Below are 6,301 nucleotides of genomic sequence, written 5' to 3'. Positions count from 1 at the left end.
CCCTCTCTCCCTCTCTCCCTCCCCCTTCCTTCCTTCCTTCCTTCCTTCCTTCCTTCCTTCCTTCCTTCCTTCCTTCCTTCCTTCCTTCCTTCCTTTCTTTCTTTCTTTCTTTCTTTCTTTCTTTCTTTCTTTCCTTTCCTTCTTCTTTCTTTCTTTCCTCCTTTCAAAAGAGACCATGCACATGTGTGCATAGGGAGGGACAGAGGGAGAGAGACAATCTCATGCAGAGTCTGCACTCAGCCGGGAGCCCAATGTGGGGCTTGACACACGGCTCAATCGCACAACCTGAGATCACGAGATCATGACCTGAGCTGAAACCAAGAGTCAGGTGCTTAACCGACTGAGCCAACCAGGCATCCCTCTTGTGTCTTTTCTTATAAGGGACTGTAAGACCCATTCATGGGACTGATCCTATTCATGAGGCTCCACCCGTGTGACGCAATCACTTCCCAAAGGCCCCCCACTTCCTAACACTATCGCACTGGGGGTCAGGGTTTAGCACATGAATTTGTAGGGGACACACACATTCCAGAACAGTCAGTTTCCCTACTTATGAAATGAAGGTATCAAATGGGGATCCCCAAAGTCCTCTCGACCTAAAATGCCATGATTCTACTGAATCTGTATCTGTTAAGATAGAAATTCTGCTTCACCTCCAGTGCCGAGTGCACTGCCCGGTGCCTTGTAGGGATGTGGTAAATGTTTACTGAGCATGGATAAGAAAAAATGGTGAGATACTTTCTTCCATAAAAGCACATACACTCTCCCTGAAGGTTTCCTGACCATGGATCCTCGATCCTCATTTTTTGTGTCCAATTCAGTGGCACGGGCTGGGGGTGGCCCCCAGAGCAGTTGGTGGGACACAAGCTTGCAGCAAGTGACACCGGGAGGAAGCCTTCCCATCTCTCTGCCCTGGAGGTGCTGGTCCACCTACACACAGAAACCCAGGTCCCCACGGGGACCTGAGAACAGAAGCGATGCACCCCAGCTCTGGAAAGCATTCCTACAATGGCCTCCCTGCCAAAAATTAGCTTTCCCTCTTGGTTTGGTGCCCCTGATCTTCCTTCCTCAATGATCTATTTTTTTTTTTCCTGCTTCTCCCCAGCCCCCTACCTTTCTCCATTACTCCCATCTCATCTTTCTTTCCTGCTTGGGGCACATATACAAGCCTGGGGCGACGGGGGGAAGAACCCCCTTCAAGCTGTAGGAAGAAATATGGGCATAATGATGAAAATTAGTCTTCTTAATTTTTTTAAAGTCAGGCCTCATTGAGGTATAGTTTGCACATAGTAATAGGCATGTTCGTTAGGTGTGCAGTTCTAGGATTGTGACACATGTAGACAAGTGTGGTACTACCAGCACGATTGATATAGGGAATATTTTCATCATCCCCCAAAGTTCCTTTATGGATCAGTCTGCACCCCTGTCCCCCGGCCCTGGCAACCACTGGTCAGGCTTTTGCCTCTGTAGCTTTGTCTTTTTCAGAGTAGGTATTATTTTTGAATGACAAGGCAGCTGTGGGTTTTGTTTCCTTTTTGTTTTTAATCACACCTTCCACTGGTTCCGCTAAATGTGCCTGGAAAGAAGCTGCTGTTTAAAAATTATGTGCATTCTGCACTCTTGATCCAGAGTGGATGTGAGGCAGTAATAGTCACAAGTCACACGGTGAGAAAAATCACCGCAAGGACAGGCAGAGAGCAGACTGGGTCTAGGAGCCTCCTTCCCTTCATTTAAGAAAAATGTGCAAATCTTCAAATAAGTTGCAAGGAGAGGACAATGAGCACCTCTATGTCCTCCACCTAGATTTACAGACTGTTAACTTTTTTGCCATATTTGTGCGCTCGCTCTCTCTCTCTCTCTCTATATATATATATGTATCCACCCTTATCTATCTGTTTATGTTTGTCTGTTTCTTTTTGCTGAACCATTTCAGTGACCTGCAGACATCACGACATCAGTCTAGCTGCTTTAGCAAGTATCATAACCATTATATGACTGTCACCCACAGCGAACGTAGCACTGACGGAGCGTCATTATCAATGTGTGATCGGGCCATGATCTCCTTCCTCCAGTTGTCTCAATTATGTCTTTTATAGCTGTTTCAGTTTTTTCTTTTAATTATATATATATATTTTAAGAGAGAGAGAGAGCATGAGCAGGGGAGAGGGGCAGAGAGGGAGAGAGAGAGAGAAAATCCCAAGCAGGCTCCACGCTGAGCTCAGCACAGAGCTGGACTCGGGGTTCGATCTCATGATGCTGAGATTATGATGTGAGCCAAAACCAAGAGACGGATGCTTAACCGACTGAGCTACCCAGATGCCCCCATATAGCTGTTTCAGTTTTTAAACAGCATTTAAAATCCAGGATCCAGTAAAGGATCCCAGGTTGCGTTTTATGGATCTTCTCTCTTTGGTCTCCTGGATGCTTCCACAGGCCTTCAGCCCCTCTGGGCCTTCCTCTCAGTGTTGCCATGAACCCAAAACTGCTCTAAAAAAATAAAGTCTTAAAGTAAAGAAATAGAAGAATATCCTAAAACTTCACACCCATGTGGATGGCTGCTGTCAAAGAACAAAATAAGAATTGGCAAGAATGGGGATCCCTGGGTGGCGCAGTGGTTTGGCGCCTGCCTTTGGCCCAGGGCGCGATCCTGGAGACACGGGATCGAATCCCACGTCGGGCTCCCGGTGCATGGAGCCTGCTTCTCCCTCTGCCTATGTCTCTGCCTCTCTCTCTCACTGTGTGCCTATCATAAAAAAAAAAAAAAAAAAGAATTGGCAAGAATGTGGAAACTTGGAATCCTTGTGTACTACCGGTAGGTATGGAAGAGGTTACAGATGCTCTGAAGAATGGTAAGGAAAGTCCTCAACAAATTAAAATAAGAACTACCATATAGGGGCACCTGGGTGGCTCAGGGGTTGAGCATCTGCCTTTGGCTCAGGTTGTGATCCTGGGGTCCTGGGATTGAGTCTCTCACATCAGGCTCCTGGCATGGGGCCTGCTTCTTCCTCTGCCTCTCTCTGTGTCTCTCATGAATAAATAAGTAAAATCTTAAAAAAAAAAAAAAAGAACTAGATATGATCTGGCAATTCCACTTCTGGGCATATATCCAAAGGAATTGAAAACAAAGATTCAGAGAGCTTTGTACACCCGTGTTCATCCCAGCATTATTCACCATGACCAAAGGTAGAAGCAACACCTAGGTCCATTGAGAAATAAATGAACAAAAGAAATTGATATATATTATGAAATATTATTTAGCCCTAAAAAGGAAGAAAATTCTGACACATGCTACAACATGGATGAATCTTGGGGACAGTAGGTGAAGTGAATTAAGCCAATCACAGGACGGACACGCTGTGATTCCACCTTTCTGAGGTGCCTAGACTGGTCAAATTCATAGAGGCCGAAAGTTGAATGGTGGTGGTTGCCAGGGGCTGGGGGGAGAGGGGAATGAGGGTTGCCGTGTAGCAGGCATGGTGTTTCAGCTCTACAAGATGAGGAGTCATGGTGTGGACGGCGGTGATGCTGGCGTCATGTTATCAATGTATTTAATACCGTTGAACTCTATGCTTAAAAGTGGCTACAGTGGTAAATTTCATGTTATGTGTATTTTACCCTCGTAAATTAAATAATGTCTAAGAGGTAGGATTGGGCTTGTCATTTGAACTTGGCTCATCTTTTGGAAAAGACTATTCCAGAATCTTGAGATTAAATGGCAGTGCAACGTGGGGCAAAGTGGTGTCCTTGTTCTAGCATCTTGTAACCTGGAGCCTTGGTGCGTCAAGCTCTGTCAAAGCGGGGCTCTCATCCGTTGGGTCAGACTCTTCTCCCATTTCCTTCATTTCAAGGAGATGCCCCAGGAGATAGAGAGGGGTTCCCCTTTGCCTTTTATTCCTTCTGCAAATAGGCATATAGCACTGCCAGTGCTTCAAACTTCCACCTGCAGCACATTCCATCTGGTGTCACTCCTTACCCTCAGGGGTGATGACAGAGGGGACCTTGCCTTCCTGTGAAGACTCAGTGGATTACTGCTGCCACAGGGACAGGGGGTCTGACCCCTTCACTGTTGATCATGGGGCAGAAGTTATGGCGCCGTGGGGCCCATCCGGTACAACTTTCTTGTATCTCATTCAAACTTCAAGGAGCAGAGTCTCCCTATTTTTTTCACAGAAAAAAACAAATCAAGGCAGAATGATTTCTAAACAAAGAGGAAGTCCCAACATGGAATGTGTTGGCAGCCCATGTTCTTTCCCTTTGCTATAGAATGTGGCCTCTCCCTTCCAGAGGCACATTGAGACCTCAACACACCTTGCCCGAGAACAAAAGACAGCTAGAGTCGTAGGCTGTTCCCCTGGAGGAGGCAAAGTCACTGTGGGTGCGGTCGTGGGAACCCACAGCCCTTGGGGGACTTTTCTGAGAGCTGCCCACACTCCCGGGGCAAGTTCCCTAACCTCTGAAATTGAGAGAATTGTTGGGATCCGTAGTTGGGGATAATAATATTTACCTCCCGTGGCTCTTGTAATGGACAGAGGTACTATACGAAAGCGTTAGGTGGATAGTAGGTATTCAATATTACTAATCAGGCTAATAATAGCACAGCAGCTGCCACTTGCTACGGAGCTATTCTGTGCCAGGTGCCACGCTAAGCACTGCATGCGTGGCCTCCTTTACCACGGCAGTCTCATTCCATAAGCACTGTAAAATAGTTCCATTTTACAGGTGTGAAAACTGAGTCTTGACCCATTAAGATGGCCCAAATCAGGAACATGCACACCACCAAATGCTGATGAGGATGTGGAGCAACAGGAACTCTCGTTCGCTGCTGGTGGGAATGCAAAACGGCACAGCCACTTTGGATGACAGCTTAGCAGTTTCTTGTAAAGCTAAAGACACTCTCACCATTCCATCCAGCAGTTGTGATCCTTAGTTTGTACTCAAATGAGTTGAAAACCTCTGTCCACACAAAAACTTGCATATGGTTGTTGATAGCAGCTTGATTCATAGTTGCCAAAACCCAGAAGCAACCAAGATGTCCTTCAGCAAGTAAATGGATAAATAAGCTGTGGTCTCTCCAGACAGGGGAATATTATGCAGCATTAAAAAGAAATGAGGGGGCCCCTGGGTCCCCAATGGTTGGGCATCTGCCTTAGGCTCAGGGCATGATCTCCGGGTCCTGGGATCGAGTCCCGCATCGGGCTCCCCGCAGCGAGCCTGCTTCTCCCTCTGCCTGTGTCTCTGCCTCTCTCTGTGTGTCTGTGATGAATAAATAAATAATATCTTTAAAAAATAAAAGAAAAAGAAATGAGCTATCAAGCCATGAAAAGACATGGAAGAAGCTGAAGGGCAGAGGGCTAACCGAAAGAAGTCAATCTGAAAAGGCTCCATACTGTATTTCTCCAACCATGTGACATTCTGGAAAAGGCGACACTATGGAGACAGTAAAAGGATCCGTGCTTGCCAGAGACGGGATAGAGGGGTCGAGGCAGAGACGAACAGGTCAAGCACCGAGAATTACAGCGCTCGAACTATTCTGATGAGTCCATGTCATTATCCACTTGTCAAAGCCCAGAGAATGTACTAACACCAACAGTGAATCCTAGGGTAGAAACCATGGACTTGGTGATGCTGACAACGGGGAGGTTAGGGGTGTGCGGGGGCGGGGTGGGGAGTGAATGGGAAATCTCCGTATCTTCCTCTCAGTTTTGTTGTAAAGCTAAAACTGCTCTGAAGCGACAACAACAAAAAAACAGTCTTATGGTCACCTGGGTGGTTTAGTCGGTTGGGTGTTTTGCCTTTGGCTCAGGTCATGATCCTGGGGTCCCAGGGTCGAGTCCCGCGTCAGATTCCCTGCTCAGTGGGGAGCCTGCTTCTCCCTCTCCCTGCTTGTGCTCTCGGTCTCTCTCTCTCTCTCCAATCACTCCCATAAATAAATAAATAAATAAATAAATAAATAAATAAATAAATAAAGTCAGTCTTGAAAACAAAAACAAAAAAACCCCACCTGAGCCTTAAAAGAACGTGTTTCTACTTAGGCCGCATGGGGAGAAGGTAGGAAAGCTTGGGATCAGGGGCCGGCTGCCTGGTTCTGGCGCCAAGTTCCCAGATTCCGACTTGCGAGGCCTCGCGGCCTCGTGCCTTTTCAAGGAAGTGAAGCACAGACATACAGTCTTTTCCTTGGAAGTTGTGCAGAGGGACTGGGCGTGAGCTAGAGATCTCTGTTCTCGTGCCTTTTCAAGGAAGTGAAGCACAGACATACAGTCTTTTCCTTGGAAGTTGTGCAGAGGGACTGGGCGTGAGCTAG

The sequence above is a fragment of the Canis aureus genome, chromosome 2, assembly GCF_053574225.1.
Source record: "Canis aureus isolate CA01 chromosome 2, VMU_Caureus_v.1.0, whole genome shotgun sequence".
Lineage (NCBI taxonomy): Eukaryota > Metazoa > Chordata > Mammalia > Carnivora > Canidae > Canis > Canis aureus.
Note: the sequence above shows the minus strand (reverse complement) of the source record.